Genomic DNA, 20380 nt, shown 5'->3' with positions numbered 1-20380 from the left:
AAATAGGCAAATTTATTGTAGGACACTTGGACAGTACGATTAAATGGAATGGAAACGCATACGTATCCTTTCGGAAATCAGCCATGATTTGAATTTAAAAATCATTACAAGCAAAATTTCATTTCATCATGATGCTTTCTTTTGTTTCTTCTTTTCATTTTCTTCTTTTTCTTTTTCAATCTCAGCAACATATTTCTCAAATCTCTTCAGGATTTAAAATCTTTTTTATATAATTCTGTTTATTCTTGCCACCTCTTCTTCATAAGTTCTGCTTCTGTTAGGTTCATACCATTTCTGTCCTTTATTGTACCCATCTTTGCATGAAATGTTCCCTTGGTATCTCTAATTTTCTTGAAGAGATCTCTAGTCTTTCCCATTCTACTGTTTTTCCTCTATTTCTCTTGCATTGATCACTGAGGAAGGCTTTCTTATCTCTCCTTGTTATTCTTTGGAACACTGTTTTCAAATGGGCATATCTTTCCTCTTCTCCTTTGCCTTTAGCTCCTCTTCTTTTCACAGCTATTTGTTTTTTAAGGCCTCCTCAGACAGCTATTTTGCCTTTTTTGCATTTCTTTTTCTTGGGGATGGTCTTACTCACTACCTCCTCCTGTACAATGTCACGCACCTCTGTCCAGCCTCTTCAGGCACTCTGTCTATCACATCTAATACCATGAATTTATTTGTCACTTTCACTGTATAATCGTAAGGGATTTGCTTTAGGTCATACCTGAATGGTCTACTGGTTTTCCCTACTTTCTTCAATTAAAGTCTGAATTTGGCAATAAGGAGTTCATGATCTGAGCCACAGTCAGCTCCCGGTCTTGTCTTTGCTGACTGTATAGAGCTTCTCCATTCTGTGGCTGCAAAGAATATGATCAATCTGATTTTGGTACTGACCATCCGGTGACGTCCATGCGTAGAGTCTTCTCTTGTGTTGCAGGAAGAGGATGTTTGCTATGACCAGTGTGTTCTCTTGGCAAAACCGTTAGCCTTTGCCCTGCTTCATTCTGTACTTCAAGGCCAAATCTGCCTGTTATTCCACGTATCTCTTGACCTCCTACTTTTGCATTCCAGTCCCTATGATGAAAAGGACATCTTTTTTGGGCGTTAGTTCTAGCACTCATCTCACACGCTAGCAAAGTAATGCTCAAAATTCCCCAAGCCGGGATTCAACAGTATGTAACCATGAACTTCCAGATGTTCAACATGGTTTTAGAAAAGGCAGAGGAACCAGAGATCAAACTGCCAACATCAGCTGGATCATTGAAGAAGCAAGAGAAATCAAGAAAACCATCTCCTTTTGCTTCACTGACTACGCCAAAACCTTTGACTGTGTGGATCACAACAAACTGTGGAAAATTCTTCAAGAGATGGGAATACCAGACCACCTGACCTGCCTCCTGAGAAATCTATATGCCAGTCAAAAAGCAACAGTTAAAACTGGACATGGAACAACAGACTGGTTCCAAATTGGGAAAGGAGTTATGTTAGGACTGTATATTGTCACCCTGTTTATTTAACTTCTGTGCAGAGTACATCATGTGAAATGCTGGGCTGGAGGAAGCACAAGCTGCAATCAAGATTGCCAGGAGAATTATCAATAACCTCAGATATGCAGATAACACCAGCCTTATGGCAGAAAGCGAAGAACTAAAGAGCCTCTTGATGAAAGTCAAAGAGGAGAGTGAAAAACCTGGCTTAAACTCAACATTCAGAAAACTAGTAAGATCATGGCATCTGGTCCCATCACTTCATGGCAAATAAATGGGGAAACAATGGAAACAGTAACACATTTTATCTTTTTAGGCTCCAAAATCACTGCAGATGGTTGACTGCAGCCATGAAATTAAAAGAAATTAAAAAAAACTCCTTGGAAGAAGTTATGACCAACCTAGACAGCATATTAAAAAGCAGAGACGTTACTCTGCCAACAAATGTCCCGATAGTCAAAGCTATGGTTTTTCCAGTAGTCATGTATGGATGTGAGAGTTGAACTATAAAGAAAGCTGAGCACCAAAGAATTGATGCTTTTGAACTGTGGTGTTGGAGAAGACTCTTGAGAGTCCCTTGGACTGCAAGGAGAGCCAACCAGTCCATCCTAAGGAAACCAGTCCTGAACAATCATTGGAAGGACTGATGCTGAAGCGCCAATACTTTGGCCACCTGATGCAAAGAACTGACTCCCAGACCCTGATGCTGGGAAAGATTGAAGGTGGGAGAAGGGGTTGACAGAGGATGAGATGGTTGGATGGCAGCACCGATTCCATGGACATGAGTTTGAGTAAGCTCTGGGAGTTAGTGATGGACAAGGAAGCCTGGTGTGCTACAGTTCATGGGGTTGCAAAGAGTTGGACATGACTGAGAGAGTGAACTGAAAGGCTGTAACTGCAGGAAAAGGGGACGAGAAAAACTCCCCACTGAACTGGAAAACGGCATCACTGAGAATCGAAGCATTAAGCCTCAGAACCACGGAGGCAGTCCCATCGCCTCCACTAACCCACAATGCTCCCAGCACCCCAAAGCCACCAAATACAATCCCAGGATTGGGAGACAAGAGACAGCTGGGCTGGAGAAGTTTGTTGCTTACTTGCTCAGTCGTGTCTGACTCTTTGCGACTCCATGGGCTGTAGCCCACCAGGCTCCTCTGTCCCTGGGATTCTCCAGGCAAGAACACTGGAGTGGGCTGCCATTGCCTCCTCCAGGGGATCTTCTGACCCAGGATCAAACCTCCATCTCCTGCACTGCTGGCGCTTCTTTGCCGCCAATCCCCGGAGAGCAGTTAACTCTACCACCAGGTTGTACACACCTAATGGTGTGGGGAGTTTTCAGGGAGCTGTGGAGATCTAATGCCCACACGGTCACTGCTGCCAACAAGACTGTGTCATTCATTCAGAGTCGCTAAGAAACCAGATCTTAAATGTTATCCCTCCAAGGAATGGTCATTTCACAATGAAAGGGGCGTAGGCTAACTCAGGTGGCAATCACAGCAATATAGAAACGATTCAAATCAGCAAGTCTCCAGTCAATTGTACCTCATTTTTTAAATAAAACGTAACCTTATTGATGAGAGGAAAGTGCACACAGGAAACTCTGTGAAAAAGCACAAAGCAGGACTTTAATATTTCTTATTTTAACAAAACATGTTTAGTGAGAGTAATTCTAAGTGTTCTGTAAACAGTACCTCATTTAATTCCAACAGTGACGAAAGTAAGATCAGTGACTTCCTAACGGTGTCTTAGGCGGTTTCTCCAGCTTTATGCAGACACAACCGACATTCAACTGCTCCAAGTTTAAGGTGTGCACTGGGCACCTTGTTTTCATTAAAACTGGATTTTTTAAAAACTACAAATGACCTTTGAATAAGGCGGGTTTGGCTGCACAGGTCTACTTGCATGCGTATTTTTCTCCATGTTTCTCAATTTTGGTAAAGATTTTTTGGAGACTTACAACTTAAGAAAGCTCAAAGAAGAACCATGTAGCCTAGAAATACTGAAAAATCTTTAAAAAGTGTCAAGAATGCAAAGGCTAAGGGAGTGACCCTTAACACAAAATGAATGAACAGCAACATTTTAGTTTTCTGTTCTGTAACTTTGCTTTCAAAGGACTACATACTTACACAGTACGTCTCTCCCCCCAGTATCAGTTTATCATCATAGGTAGGTGGGTTTTTTTTTTAAATATGTTTCCAATACCGTATTATGAATGAGTACAATACTGTATGTCACAATGGATTCACTAGCGTATAGGCTAGGCGACCATAAAGCAACCATACTGCTCCCACTTCATTATAATGGATGCATTATACTTAAAAACCACCATGAATTTCTTCCTTACGCTATCTTTTCACTTTTCTTGGCCCATGTTACGAACACATCTACAGGATTTGGTATCATGTAAGACAACATTGATGTAGATACTGACAGACAATCCATCTCGTAAAAATATAAACTTAGGGTATCAATAAATAAATGCAGTTAATACAATTTCTCTTAAAGAAATTTTTTAAATATTTTCTCTAGCTTACTTTAAGACCACAGCAACGTAACACACAAAGTATGTGCTAATCAATGCTGCATTACTGGCAAGGCTCCAGTCAGCAGCAGGCTAGTAGGTACGTTTTGGGGGAGTCGAGAGTCATGCGCAGCTTTTCAACTGCAGGGGATCTGCACCTCTAAGTCTCACATTGTTCAAGAGTCAACTGTACACTCAAGAGACAGAAAAAAATCCAAAGTCGTGGTGCAGAAAGACGCACAAGACCACACCAAGGAGGCGAGTGTCAGCAAAGGAGTCTATAGAAGGAGGCATGTATCAGCAACAGGCGTCTATGGAAGGAGGCATGTGTCAGCAACAGGAGTCTATGGAAGGAAGCAGTGGAACACGGCCTGCTAGGGAACCACAGATTCACGCAGATAAACTCACAAGGCCTCCACGACTTCCAATCAGGAAGCGCATTACAAGGGGGAAAAGGAAACATTCCCACAGGGCTGGATGGGAGGGGGAGTGGGGAGTTAACCCTTTAGTGGGTACAGAGTTTCAAGTGGGAGGACAGAAATGTTCTGGAGATGACGGTGCTGATAAAACACACAATGTGAATGTAATACCCCTGAGGCATTCACTTAAAACAGGGTGCATTTTCAGTCATGTAAAAAATAAGCTATGCTGAAATTCATAATAAAAACATTTTTTAAAAGACACACCCACAATCATATGATTAATCGGACCGAGAGTTAATTTGTAAGATTTGAGCACATTTAACAGACCTGATGTAATGGGACATAAAACAGGGACCTGGAACTAACAACTATAAAATACCAAGCATACACCCACAAGATGGAGTATACTTAAACAATATCTTAGACCACAAAGAAATATCTGTGGTAACAAACGTTTTTTAAGAACGCTTTTGGGTCAAAAAAATTATAAGGATGTTAGGATATTCAGACGTACATGAACTACATATCAATTTCATCAACTGGCCAAAGTGAAATTAAGGACCCCAAATACATTAATAAAAGCTACAGACATTAGAAGGTTAAGAACTCAAAACAGACAACATTTGCCCTTCTTTAGAATATAAAAATATTGATAGATATCTTTATCAAATAAAATCCCAGAGTTTTTTTAAATTACAAATTAGAAAAAACTGTATGGTTACTATTTTCTTGTAATTTATCCAATCATTTTAACGTTAAAATCAGCTGTGACAGATACATAACATAGATTAACAAAACACTAACTGGAGAATGTACTTTTGAGTACATGGTTGTTCAATGTACAGTTTTTCTCAATTGTGTCTGCGTATGCTCAACAAAAAGTATTGGGTATCTTGTTTTAAATGCAATCAGATATGGGAGTGAGCACCCAGTTATAATATAAAAGTGTTTCTCAGTGGTAGTTCCACAATCCAAAGCACACTGCTCAGAAGACACGGCTGGTAGGCGCCCAGCAACCGCACACCTTCGGGGATGAGATACCTGCCCAGGGCCAAGGGCAGCTAGAGCGCAGCAGGAACCAGCAGGCAGCCACCTGTACTCCAATCTGCTAACAGCGGACTCAGCTAACAAGAGACGACTAACTGGCCCTCTGCTGACAAGTGACTCCCCCGGCGGTTACTCTGACTTCCGAGCTCCAGCTGCTGCTGCTACGAGGGGACATCTCAGCGCCCAGCAGAAACATGTGGGGAGACCCTACAAGACCACAGTCACCAAAGGGACGAGGGGAGAAGCCTCAGGACGGAGCTTCCCTCTCCTAAGAGTAAGCCACTGCCTGAACCACTCTGAAACACAGAGCCCCAGGGTACCCGATGCCACCGCTTAGACACTTCAGAACCTCCCCGGGCTGGGGGAACAGACCCCTGCAGAGCACACAGACCAGCATGTGCGCACCAGGACCCAGGCAAAGGAGCAGTGACCCCACAGGAGACCAAGTCAGACGTGCCTGGGAGTGTGTGAGGGTCTCCACCAGAGCAAGGTTCAGTTTTCCCCACAGCCAGTCCCTCCCATCAGGAAACCTGAATAAGCCATTAATCCTCATCCATCAGAGGGCAGACAGAAGCAGCAAGAACTACAATCCCACAGCCTCCAGAAGGAAAACCACAACCACAGAAAGCTAACCAGAATGATCACATGGATCACAGTCACGTGTAACTCAATGAAGCTATGAACCATGTCGTACCCGGCCACCCAAGACGGACGGGTCATGGTGGACAGTTCTAACAAAATGTGCTCCACGGGAGGAGAGGATGGAAAACCACTCCAATATTCTTGCCTCAAGAACCCCATTAACTGTATGAAAAGGCAAAAAGATATGACACCAGAGATGAGTCCCCCAGGTCGGTAGATGTCTAAAATGCTAATAGAAAAGAGCAGAAAAATAGTTCCAGAAAGAATTGAAGAGGCTGGGCCAAAGCTGAAGTGATGCTGAGTTTTGGATGTGTCTGGTGGTGAAAGTAAAGTTCAATGCTGTAAAGAACAATACTGTATATAAACCTGGAATGTTAGGTCCATGAATCAAGGTAAATTGGACATTGTCAAAATGGCAAGAATGAACACTGACACTTTTAGGAATCACTGAACTAAAATGGATGGAAATGGGCAAATGTAACTCAGATGACAATTAAAACTACTGATGTGGGCAAGAATCCCTTAGAAGAAATGGAGTAGCCCTCACAGTCAACAAAAGGGTCCAAAATGCAGTACTGGGGTGCAAACTAAAAAACGACAGAATCATCTCAGTTCACCTCCAAGGCAAACCACTCAACATCCCGGTAATCCAAGTCTATGCCCAACCATTAATGTCGAAAAAGCTACATTTGAACGGTTCTGTGAAAACTTACGAGACCTTTTGGAACTAACACTAAAAAAAAAAAAAAGATGTCTTTTTCATCATTGGGGATTGGAATGCGAAAAGTAGGAAGTCGAGAAATACCTGGAGTAACAGGCAAGTTTGGCTGTGGAGTACAAAATGAAGCAAGGCAAAGGCTAACAGAGCTCTGTCAAGAGAATGCATCAGTCACAGCAAACACCTTCCAACAACACAAGACGACTGTACACACGGACATCACCAGATGGCCAACATCGAAATCTTTGCAGTCAAAGATGGAGCAGCTCTATACAGTCAGCGAAACAAGACCTGGAGTCGACTGTGGCTCAGATCAATCGTCAGCTCCTTACTGCAAAACTCAGGTTTAAACTGAAAACAGCATGGAAAGCCACTAGATTTTCAGGTGTGACCTAAATCAAACCCATTCTGATTATGCAGTGGGGGTGACGAACAAATTCAAGGGATTAGATCTGATAGAATGCCTGAAGAACTATGGACGGAGGTCTATAACACTGCACAAGAGGTGGTGACCAAATCCATCCCTAAGAAAAAGAAATGCAAAAAGGCTAAGTGGTTTTCTGAGGACTTACAAAAAGCTGAGAAAAGAAAAGGAACGGAAGGCAAAGGTGAAAGGAAAAAATATACCTAACTGAATGCAGAGTTCCAGAGAATATCAAGGAGACAGAAAAGCCTTAAGTGAACAATGCAAAGAAATAAGAGGAAAACAATAGAACGGGCAAGACTAGAGACCTCTTCAAGAAAACTGGAGATACCAAGGAAACATTTCATGCAAAGATAGAGTAGACATAACTGAAGCAGAAGAGATTAAGAAGAGATGGCAGGAATATACAGAAAAACTATACAGAAAGGTCTTATTGACTCAGATAACCATGACGGTGTGGTCACTCAATCTAGAGAGAGCCTGACATCTTGGAGTGCGAAGTCAAGCGGGCCTTGGGAAGCATCACTATGAACAAAGCTACTGGAGGTGATGAAATTTCAGCTGAGCTATTTCAAATCCTAAAAGAAGATACTGTTAAAGCGCTGCACTCAATATGCCAGCAAATTTGGAAAACTCAGCAGGGGCCACAGGACAGGAAAAGGTCAGTTTTCATTCCAAACACAAAGAAACGCAATGCCAAAGAATGTTCAAACTACCACACAACTGCACTCATTTCACAGGCTAGCAAGATAAATCTCAAAATTCTTCAAGCCAGGCTTCAACAGTATGTGAACCAAGAACTTCCAGATATATAAGCTGGGTTTAGAAAAGGCAGAGGAACCAGAGATCAAATTACCAACATCCGCTGGATCCTAGAAAAAGCAAGGGAATCCAAAAAAAATCTACTTATGCTTCACTGACTATGCTAAAGCCTTTGACTGTCTGAATCACAATAAACTGTGGAAAATTCTTCAACAGATGGGAATACCAGACCACCTGATCTGCCTCCTGAGAAATCTGTATGCAGGTCAAGAAGCAACAGTTAGAACCGGACATGGAACAACCGACTGGTTCAAAACTGGGAAAGGAGTACGTCAAGGCTGTGTATTGTCAGCCTGCTTATTTAACTTATATGTACAGTAGTACATCATGCAAAATGCCATACTGGATGAATCACAAGCTAAAATCAAGACTGCCACGAGAAACATCAACAACCGCAGATGATACCACTCTGACGGCAGAAAGCGAAGAGGAGAGTGAAAGAGCTGGCTTAAAACTCAAAATTCAAAAAACGAAGATCATGGCATCTGGTCCCATCACTTCATGGCAAATATATGGGGAAACAATCAAAACAGTGACAGATTTTACCTTCCTGGGCTCCAGAATCACTGAGGACGGCGACTGCAGCCATGAAATTAAGACACTTGCTCCTTGGAAGAAAAGCTGTGACAAACCTAGACAATGTATTAGAAAGCAGAGACATCACTTTGCCAACAAAGGTCCATTTAGTCAAAGCTATGGTTTTTCCAGTTGTCATGTATGGATGTGAGAGTTGGACCATAAAGAAGGCTAAAAATGTTAGTCACTCAGTTGTGTCCAACTCTTTTCAACCCCATGGACTGTAGCCCAACAGGTTATTCTGTCCACAAAATTCTCCAGGTAAAAATACTGGAGGGGGTTGCCATTCCCTTCTCCAGGGGATCTTCCCAACCCAGGGACTGAACCCAGGTCCATCTGCATTGCAGGCAGATTCTTTTACCATCTGAGCCACCAGGGAAGGTTAAGTGTCAAAGAATTGATGCTTTTGAACTGCGTTGCTGGAGAAGACTCTTGAAAGTCCCCTGGACTTCAAGGAGATGAAATCAGTTGATCCTAAAGGAAATCAACCCTGAATATTCACTGGAAACACTGACACTAAAGTTGAAGCTCCAATACTCTGGCCACCTGATGTGAAGAGCTGACTCACTGGAAAAGACCCTGATGCTGTGAAAGATTGAGGTCAGGAGAAAAAAGGGGGTGATAGGATAAGACGGCTGGATGGCACCACTGACTCAATGGACATGAGTTTGAGCCCACTTCAGGAGACAGAGGAGGACAGGGAAGCTTGGCGTGCTGCAGTCCATGGTCACACACAGTTCAACACAACTTAGCAAGTGAACAAGAGACAGCTTTGTTCCTAGTTCAAAGCTCATGATTTCCTAAGTCCAATCGCTTTGCTCTGCATTGGCAACAATGTGCCAGTGTCTGTGCTGACGATGGTGGGAAGAGCAAGACCCTCGAGGCAGCACAGACATGGCAGGATGGGCCTCAACTCGGGCCATGCCCGCCAAAGGTGACCGTTGCTAGCACCTACTGCGTCCCCGGGAAGAGCCGTCCATCCCCAGGACCAGCACCAGCACTGGGGACAGAGGCGCTAGGCCATGGGGGCTGTTTCTTTCTCAGTGGAGACAGCCCAGGAAGGAAGTGCCTTCACCACAGTCCTGGCCAGCACCAGGCAGCCCACCGCTTGAACCTCACTGATTTACAGTCACGAGGAAGCACTTCCCCCATTAACACCCAGGGCACATTCTCAGGGCTCAGGCTGGCAGAGCTGGCAACCCCAAGCACACTGGGCTTTCTTCTCGGAGGCCGCCAGTTTGCCTCCCACCTGCCTGCCTGCTGCCCTCCGTCAGCAGTGGGAACGCCGGGGGCTGAGGCCTCCCACCCTACTGCCGCGCTTTCATCTGCTCCGTTATTAAAACACCATGTATGGAGCAATGGTTCCCTCATGTTAGCCCCAATCACAGGCCTCACTTTGGCATTTCAGACACAAATAGACAGATGGCTCTCAACACAGCCACTTGGACGTCTGACAAGACACCCCAAATAGAACATGACCACATCTCATGCTCTTTCCTCCCCACTCCCACCTGGCCTTTTCCTATAATTCTACTCCACGCTGGAAACCCTCACCACGCTCTACACCGCTCCACCCACACACAACAAACCAATCCACAGTTTTGTGTGGTTCACTCACTGCAGACCCCTCAAACCCCATCACTTTTCTCTATCTTTGGTGGCACCACATACCCTTTCTGAAATCCTGTGGGAGCCTCTTTTCTCACAGCCAAGATGAGCTATAAATATGTAAACACTATCACAACAGATACAACACGCTGTCCAAACCAGAAAAAACCAGCTCTGAAGGACACGGTCAGCTCCACTGGGGATTCATGGAATGACGCTTTACTGCCCTAGCTAATGCTAGGTCTGGAACAGGAAAGGTACAAGACAAGCCTAGGAGATGCTGTCAATCAAGAAAGTAAAGATGCTACTAGCAAAAACTGCAGGTCCGGTCAGGAAAAAAACAAGGAAAGACTGCGGAACGGTGCCAGCTTGGAAGTGACTAAGAATAAATGATAACTAAGTGCCGTCTGAGCTCCTGGACTGGTATCTGGGGCAGGAAGAGAATGCTGGGGGATGGGGGTGGGGCGGGAAACTGGTGTGATGTGAATGAAGTCTGTAGTTTAAGTACTATACCAACCTAATTTTTTATTTTTCATAAACACACCATGGTTACATGTTATACTAAGGAAAGCTGGGTAAGAGGCATACAGGAAAACTCTTGTATTATCTCTGCAACTCTTCTATAAATACACAACGGTTTTAAAATAAAAAGTTAAAAAATAAGTCAAAAAGAAAAAAAAGTACAACTATGTCAAAATGACAGCAGAACAAAACTGACAAAACATCCACAGATCAGAAGGGATTCTGAACATCAAGAGAATGGCTGATGTGTATTTTTTCCTTCCAGTTTCATTGAGACATAACTGGCATATACTACTACGCACATTAAAGGTGTACAGAATCACGATCTGACTTGCATCATGACAGGATTACCACAATCAGTTTAGTGAACATCTATCATCTCATATGGGGCTTCCCTGGGGATTCAGCGGTAAAGAACCTGCCCACCAATGTAGGAGACTTAGGTTTGATCCCTGGGTCAGGAAGATCTCCTAGAGAAGGAACTGGCAACCCACTCCAGTATTCTTGCCTGGGAAATCCCATGGACAAAGGAGCCTGTAGCCTGGCAGGCTACAGTTCATGGGGTCACAAAAGAGTCAGACATGACTTAGCAACTAAACAACAACCACCATCTCATATAAATACAAAATGAAAGAAATAGAAAAGTATTTTTCCTTGTGATGAGAACTCTTTGGATTTACCCTTAACTTTTCTATATAACGTATAGCAGTGTTAATTATATTTCTTATGGTATACCCTAAATCCCTAGTATTTCTCTCTCTGGTAACTTGAGTGACTGTCATGCATTTCAAGTACAGACACCAGGGATGTTCTGGTGGTCCAAGGGTCAGCACTCTGCCCTTCAACTGCAGGAGGCACAGTGGATCCCACTACTGTTTTTCTTCTCAACTCAAGTTGTGAGTGCTGTGTCAGCTCCTCTGGGAAACCTTGGAACTTGATGGGCAACACAAACCGGGCTGAGCCGTGGTCTTTTCAGGCCTGCAGCCACGTCCTCTCTCCTGCTGCTCCCTTTGAGCGACTGTAGCTCTCCAGATAAGTGAAGTCCACAGCTTGCCTGATACATTCCACCTTGGGTATCTTGGCCCACTGACTCAACAGATCAAAACCTTTTGGGTATCAATTATACCATCAACACATTCATTCTCAGGAAAAAACTAATAAAGTAATTCTGAGCAAATTTATGTATATTTACTACGCAAAAACAATCGTGACACTTTTGGGACCAAGTTACCAAGTTCAGAAGACAGACATGTAAAAAAACAACTTAGGCATACACAATAAGACAGTATGAACAATGTTGGGGAGAGGTTACAGTGGGGCAAAGAGATAGGTTTATGGAGCCAGCCTATGCCATCTTTCAAACTTCTTTCAAAATTGGACTCAATCCTCAAATATTGCCACTGCTTTTTCAACTAAGTTTATGTAATATTCTCAGTTTGTTGTTAGGTAAACAATCCTCAGAACATCTTCACCAGGAGTAGATTCCATCTCAAGAAACCACTTTCTTTGTGCATTCTTTTAAAGAAGCAGCTCCTCTACCACTCACACGTTCTTACAAGACTGCAGGAGTTCAGTCCCATCTTCAGGCTCCACTTCTAAATCTAGTTCTCCAGCTGTCTCCACCACATCTGCCGTTACTTCCTCCACTGAGTCTTGAACCCCTGAGTCGTCCATGAGGGTCAGAACCAACTTATCCCAAACTCCCGTTAATTATAATTAGTTGGTGTTTTGACCTCTTCCCATGAATTGCAAATATTCTTAATGGCATCTAGAATGGTGAGTCCTCAGAGAGTTTTCAATTGACTTTGCCCAGATCATCAGAGGAATCACTGTCTATGGCAGCAATAGCCTTACAAAGTGTATTTCTTAAATAACAAGACTGGAAAGTCTAAAATTACTCCTTGACCCATGGGCTGCAGAACAGAGGTTGTGTTAGCTGGAATAAAAACAACAGGAATTTCACTATACATCTCCAGAGTTCTTGGGTTATTGTCAATGAGCAGCAATTTTTGAAAAAGAATTTTTTAATCTGAGCAGTAGGTCTCAACAGTGGGTGTAAAATATTCAGGAAACGGCCCTGTCAATAGATGTGCTGTCATCCAGGCTTTGCTCCATTTACACAGCACAGGCAGAGTAGGTTTAGCATAATTGACAAGGGCTCCAGGATTCCCAGATGGTCAGTGAGCACTGGCTTCAACTTCAGGCCCCAGCCACATTAGCCTCTCACAGAGAGCCAGCCTGTCCTCAGAAGCTCTTAAGTCAGGCACTGACTTCTCCTCTCTAGTATGAACGTCCCAACAGAGTCTTCTTCCAACATCAGGCTGATTCATCTACACTGAAAATCTGCTGTTCCGTGCAGCCACCTTCTCCAATGACCTGAGCTGGATCTTCTGGATAACTTGCTGCGGCTTCCACACCAGCACTTGCTGCTTCACCTTGCTTGCGCATGATGTTACAGAGACAGCTTCTTCGCTCAAACTTCATGAACAAGCTTCTGCCAGCTTCAGACTTTCCCCAGCAGCTTCCTCATCTCCGTCAGCCTTCACAGAACTGAAGAGTTAGGGCCCTGCCTGGGCTTTGGCTTAAGGCAACACTGTGGCTGGTTTAGTGATCTCTCCAGACCACGAAAACTTTCTCCACAACTGCAGTAAGGTGATTTTGCTTTCTCACCACTCATGTGTTCACTGGAGTAGCACTTTCCTTCAAGAATCTTCTCTCTGCATTCAGAACCTGGCTGTTGCGTACAGAGGCCTAGCTCCCAGCCTATCAGCTTTCCACAAGCCTTCATCACCAAGCATCTTCATTCCTGGCTTCTAATTTAAAATGAGATGGGAGACTCTTCCTTTCACTTGAAGAGCCCACTGCAGAGATATAACTGGCCTAATTTCAGTATTGTTGTGTCTCAGGAACAGGGAGGCCTGAGGAGGGGAAGAGGTGAAGCAGTCAGAACACAGGGTCTTAGATGGTCTTAGAAGGGCCTAAAACAATTACAACATCAGAGGTCACTGATCACAGATCATTAATCTAATAATGAAAAACCTTGACAATATCATGAGAATTACAAACTGTGACAGTCACGAAGTCAGCAAACGCTGTGAGAAAAACTGGACCAATAGACTTGATCGACGCAAGACTGTCACAAACCATCAGTTGGGGGTTGGGGGGGGGGGGCCAACACCTGCACTAAAGTGAACCGCTATAAAACGGGGCCTGCCTGGGCCTGAACTACTACTACACACATCAAAACCAAAATTATAAATGCTGAAACAAGGAATACTTGTCTGTACTTAACACCAAACATGGTTTCACATGGCAATTAGCTGCTATCTCAAGGTTCCCTGGAAGGAGAGACGCACAGCTGACAAAGAGGCGGTCGTCAGCATGAAGATCCAGCTGCTGCAGTCTTTCACCCCTTGACCAGTTCAGTAACACAGATGTGCCCTGCTTTTCCAGAGCTCTTGTCACAACACTTCACCGTGAAGCAAGACCCACATGGAATTTCCCTGGTGGCCCAGTGACTGGGACTCCACGCTCACAATGCAGGGCCCGGGCTGGGGAACTGGACCCCATGTGTCACAGCTGGGAGCTGGCATGCCGCCACTAAGGACCCCCGTGCCACATCTGAGACCTGGCGCAGCCAAATATATAATTAAAAAAAAAAAGAATGCGTTAAAAAAAAAAAACCCACATTTAGTACCTGTTTTTGACAATCACAAGAAATTCGAAGAGGATTTTCACTTTTACAAGAAAAGGAAACATCAGCGGCAGTGCCCAACTCCAGCAGTGAGCGGCCACGCTCCTTGCCAGGGACCAAACCCAGCTCCTCAGCCTGGAGCAGCAACAGCTGTGAACTGTGTCTGTGAGCACCTGGGCTTCCCCTCCATTTACTTTGTGCACTGGTGAGCAAGATGGGTCCTCAGCTAACCGTTTCTCCCCTTGAGGCCTTTGTGGCTCAGGAAGGGTTTCCCAGGACGGCCCTCCTTCTGAGAGTGAGTGTGACTGCACAGCTCTCACGGGGCACACGCCACCACACCACCAACACTGGAGACAGCTGTAGACCTTCCCAGGTGCGGGCCTCTCCTTCCTCAGCCTGGGTCGCTCAACTCAGTGGTTAAGGGGGGGCGGTGCCAGGACGGATGTGTAGAATTTAACTTACAATGGCCCACTCAGAGGAGCATTTCCTTTCCCTCTTCAACTATTCATATACAAGACTCTAAACAAGCACCTCAGGTGACAGTCACAAATATCCATCCAGAAGAGGTGCCCTGTGAGTCAGCTCTGAAAAGCCAAGTTTCTTGAACAGCATAACTAGACCCTTTTAAGTTATAACACTGTGTCTCTACTGAATTTCTAAAGGCGAATTTCCAAGTCATTATACATGCCCCATGGTCTCATCGACACTAAAGAACTTTTGTGCCCAACACGACTGTTACCAACACACCAGCCTTCCTGCCTCTATAGTACGATGACCCTCAAGTCATGTCCCTCAAGCTCGGGGGTGACAAAGACATCTCTGCACTGAGTCCTTTGGCTTTTTGTCCCAAATTTTGCCCGTCCACACAAATTAGAAGTGTGTAACTGGGCCAACCTGAAAACCCTGAGAATTCCCTGGCAGCCCAGTGGTTTGGGCTCCTCAATACCCCTGCAGGAGGCATGGGTCTGATACCTGGCTGGGGAACTAAGATCCCACATGCCACACAGCACAGCAAAATAAAAATTTTTAAATAACCATCTTTCCACCCAAGAGACTGTTCTCAAATATCTCTCCATCTAACATCTAAGAAACCTTGCTCTGCTTGTAATAAAAATGCTCCTTATTCCTTTCCAATCCAAGAGACTCCATGTTGAAAATGGAGCTGAAGGGGGGAAAAAAATCAACATTCCTTCTTCCAGATAGCTTTGCCCCCACAGATTGGTACATATTACACAATGTTTTACATAATGCAATTTGTCTCTTGAAGACATTCTCTATTCTTCAATTTAAAAAATCAGCAGATCAAGATACTTGTTACTTCTAACTTACGAGTGCAGAAACTTTAAAGTAAACACCTTGTTTAAATGCTGATTTCATGTTGTGACATGGAACTAATGTTATGCAACACTACTGCTTAATGAAAAGGAAGGAGGCAACTTTAAAAAGAAATAGATGGCAAAAATAGTGGACAAGAAAAAAAAAAAAAATAGTGGACAAGTTCCTCCACATCATCTCATTATCTGATGAATGAGATGTAGCACAGAGAGTAAGGGGCAAAGACAGAGGTCAAGTGTCACTCCTTATCACAAATCATCTTACAGATCTTGTTCTTACTCAACATGCCTTAAAGTATTCCAGAAACAAACAAGGGAATTTATTTCCTCTATAACTCAAGATCCAAGACCATTCTCTCATCTGGCAATCATCACCCATTAGACACTTATAGGTATGACTAACTTCCTTTCATTAAAATAATACATAGCAAGTAATGGTGTTTCATCAGTCCTGGTGCTTCTGAACTGAATTTGTACGCTAACCATATTGTTCTCTAAACTCCCCTAAGCTTTGGATTCCATTATTAACCACAGAAGGGGCACAGATAAACCAGGAAAAAGGGATCTAATTCAACCAATATTTTCCGAGCACTCTGGGTCCAGGACAACACTACAGTCACAGAAACACACGGTGGAAAATTCCAGGTTTGCCCAAAGGCCCTCACAGGAGGGCCCAGGGCGCCAGCACACACAGTGAAAGAATGAACTATAGTCACTCAGTCTGGTCCAACTCTCTGCAACCCCATGGACTAGCCTGCCAGACTCCCCTGTCCAAGGGCTTCTCCAGACAAGAACCCTGGAGTGGGCTGCCATTTCCCCACCTCTCTTGGTGACAAAGACAGGATGAAAATTTCAAAGGACACAAAATCACATGCTGCCGTAAAAAATCACCATTCCAAAGACATGTGATCTTTGCACCTGAGTTTAAGAAACCTAAAATACCTGGGAGTATTCTGACATACAAATAGAGCCACTGCCTCACAGCCAAACGCAATGATTGCTGCTTTTTATTTAGAATAGTCAAGAAGTCCTTACAAATAGGTTAACAATTTTTAGAGAAAACCAAACTATGCCTAAATAAGGAATAGATTTTGAAGTAAGGTTTAGAATATAAATTAGAATCTTCTCTACTTTGATATATACTGCAACATTTAGAAATTTAACTTTTTAGTCTTTTTTCCAGAAACTCCCCTCACTTTAAAAATGAAGTATTTTTAAAATTTACTTTTTTCAGTTCAGAAATAAAAAATTTTACTCTGATAGAAGAATGGATAGGCACAAGCTTGCCTTCTAAAGCACTCTCCAACATTTACTTAAGTAGGATACTGAAACAAAAGTAGTCAACTGTTTTTTGTTTGTCTCCCTAAAAATAAACGTTTGAAAAACACTTTATAATCTATAATAGAAGCACCAACTTTTTCAACTTTTTTTTCTTGTTGACAAATCCAGTAAGCCACTTTCTTCAATCAGGCTCTAAAACTGTCTTTCTATGCACTATTCTTACCTTCAACAACTTCTCCTTTCTTCATTTATCCCACTTTTTTTAAGTTTGACGTTCTCTTAAATTCTATTCACCAAGAGAAACCACAGCACTTCTTAAATCTTGCCACTGATCCCATCCTAATTCACAAATAAGCCTGCAGTTAACCTGCTCTTGCCACTGGGTGGCATTCTGGACGAATTTTAAGCAAACCAGGTTTATAACACAGAACACCCGCCTACATTCTAGATCATTTCCAAGGAAGTGAAAAGGCAAAAACAAAAAACACGCTTTCTAAAAATTCTGTTAAGATATCAAACGACTGACTACGTTCACTTACTTCTTAGCAACAGACACCAAGAGTGACATTTAATCATCTTTAAGTGTTAACCAAGGTAGCAGCAGCTGACCTTGAACGTGCAGTCACATAGACTGCACCCCAGTGGAAGGTGAGGTGACCTCTACCATCACTAAGCTGACACGCTGAGGATTACACTGCGATGCTGAAAAACCGAAATGAAAATAACTGTGTCTTCTTTAAAAGTATGAAAGGTACAGACGCATTCCACCCCAAACCTGAGTCCAGGTGGAAAACGTCACTGCTGGTGAGGAGCACAATTCTCTGTTTGGAGCTGTCCAAAATAGAGTCAATACAAGGGGAAATGGTCCTACCCTGAGATCAAACACCTAAAAATTCAATGGGTTTGCCTGAAGAGTAAGGCTATTGTTTGCACTCACTGCAGGCAGGCACACCACAATTCCCTATTCTCCACTAAGTATCCAGAGTATTACTCAAACCATACTCTCCACCCAGCCCTCCAGGTTAAGTCTCTCTCCTGCAGCCAGAAATGATTCTCAAACCTACCACTCACAGGTCAAGAAAATACGAATTTAAAACAATGATATTTTTAAGAGGGTGCTGAACACATGTCAAATTTCCGGAAAAATCCTTAAATTCCTAACTTTCTCCTATTGTACAGCACTACACACCAAGCCTGCTGAAGCCAATTTCTAAAACCAACATCTCATCCCCTTTTGTTCTCCTCCCACTTCAAGTCATCCACACCTACAAACGACTAACCCAGCCAATTTATTCCCCAAGTTCATACTCTGCATAACCCCCCAAATTCCACAGTTCCTTAGCACGCAAAAGGACACTCATAATGGTTCAGCTGGTAAAGAAACTGCCTGCAATGCAGGAGACTTGGGTTCGATCCCTGGGTTGGGAAGATCCCCTGGAGAAGGGAAGGGCTACCCCCTCCAACTATTCTTGCCTAGAGAATTCCATGACAGAAAAAACTAGCCGACTAGAGTCCATAGCGTAGCAGAGTCGGACACGAGAAAGAGGGACTAACACACACAAACACACCCACAGGAGCTAAGGTCTCTGACTGGAAACAAGAGAAGTGTGAATTAAACTTCCCAGACAGAATCAGGGGGAGGGGTGGTCTAGAAATAGGTTGGGGAAAGAAGTACAAAATGCCTTTCACAAATCAAGATAACATTGATTCGCTTAACTACTAGGAAAAAAGCGACTAAAACATGAACAAGCAAGTTCAAATGATAAGAGTTTCTCTTTCCTTTTTTGGTCATTCGGCCTAACTTTTCCACTAAATCAATTAGTCGCCTTAAAATATTCTAGCCATAGTCTTAGTACGAGTCCACAACTGCAATAAAAACGCTGAGAATACAAAGGGCGCCGCCCCGATCATGCTTGCCAGGCAGCCCCCTCGGGTTGGTGCGGAGACCTTTCCACAAAGGCCGTGTCCTTTCCGTGGTTCGTGAGTGAGCAGTGAGATTTAAACGTCTTAACTGGCGACCCACACACACTCTGAAAACGATTCGCGAGACAACACAAGTTTGCAATTTCCACTTCTTGCGTCAATTCTTTCCTTACTTGGGCAAAACTTGACAGAAACTTCAGTTATATAAACCGCCATACAGCCTGAACAGAAACCAAGCGAACCGATTTTTTCGGTGAGTTGGAAGCCAAACACTTCATTTTGACCGTCTATCCACACGCTTCGGAGGAGCCGGCAGGGAGTTCTGGACACGCGGACCCCGCCCGCGGCCCCCCACTCCTCCCGCAAACCCACCTCCCTCCTGGGCTCAGGGACGTCCCCGCCGGGCTTTCAAACACTTAGACCCTCAGCCTCCCACGCGGCAGCTCCCTCGCCCCCTTCCCTAGCCGCTGCTCTGCTACTCCAGCCCGAGCCCGCCGCTCCGGCCCGGCACCCGCCCGGCCCCAACCGCCGGCGCGGGGCCCCCAGGGCGCGGGGAGGAGGGGGCCGCCGGGACAGACGGCGGCGGCGGCGGCGGCGGCGGCGGCGGCGGCCGGGAGGGGGAGGGGGAGGAGCGGTGAGCGGTGAAGGGGACGAGGGGACAGGACGGAGCCCGCCCCGACATGCGACCCCCAACCCGGGCCGCGGCCTACCGCCGTCCCCGGCGCGCCCGGCCCGGCCCCACACCAAACCCCGTCTCCAGCCCTCAGGCCCCTTCCCCGAGTCCTCTGCCCCCCGGCCCCACACGCCGCAGCCGAGGCCCGGGTAAGGTGGGCCGCCGGGCCCTCCCCCCGGCCGCTGGCGGCCCTCACCGAGGACGCGGGAGCCGGCGGCGGAAGGCGCGCTGGGGCTACGGCCGGGGATCCTCGGCTCCGGCGCGGCGGCGCGGTGGCGGAGGCGGCGACGGTCCTCGCGCTTTCCTTTCTCTCCTTTCTCCAACAACAAACAGGAAGTGCGTCAGGTGGCGGCGGCGCGGCGACGGGACTTCCGCCCGGCCCTGAGGCCGCGCGTGCGCAAAGCACTGACCGCCCCGACCCCCCACCTCCCCCGCCTTCCCGAAGATTCTGCGCGGCCCGGGACGCGGCAGGCAGCGCGCATGCGTAGCCGAGGCCCCGTCGCCGGCAGCAGCGCGGCTCGGCGTGTGGGTTCCTGGCGCGGGGTCAGTGTCCGTTGGAGCCTGAGGCTTGGGCGCTGTGGGTTTTGGTCTTCCCGCCCTGGATTCTGTGGAGTCATTTCTTGTGTTTCTTCAGCCCTCCCTGTCTTACATACCTGGCCCTGGGCAGGTGACCAGTTAGCAAA

General features: G+C 45.2%; 1 protein-coding gene across 4 annotated transcripts in view; it reads right to left on the bottom strand.

Annotated features, from left to right (window-relative positions):
* Window positions 1-20031, bottom strand: part of DNAJB6 (DnaJ heat shock protein family (Hsp40) member B6) — a 54063-nt gene extending 34032 nt beyond the window's left edge. For all 4 annotated transcript variants that reach the window (XM_061166240.1, XM_061166239.1, XM_061166238.1 and 1 more), the window contains exon 1: window positions 19894-20031. The gene's annotated coding sequence lies outside the window, so the exon portion shown is untranslated. The remainder of the gene's footprint in view (window positions 1-19893) is intronic.
* Window positions 20032-20380: the final 349 nt, after the last annotated feature.

The sequence above is a fragment of the Dama dama genome, chromosome 18, assembly GCF_033118175.1.
Source record: "Dama dama isolate Ldn47 chromosome 18, ASM3311817v1, whole genome shotgun sequence".
Lineage (NCBI taxonomy): Eukaryota > Metazoa > Chordata > Mammalia > Artiodactyla > Cervidae > Dama > Dama dama.
This window is presented reverse-complemented; position numbering and strand designations above follow the sequence as displayed.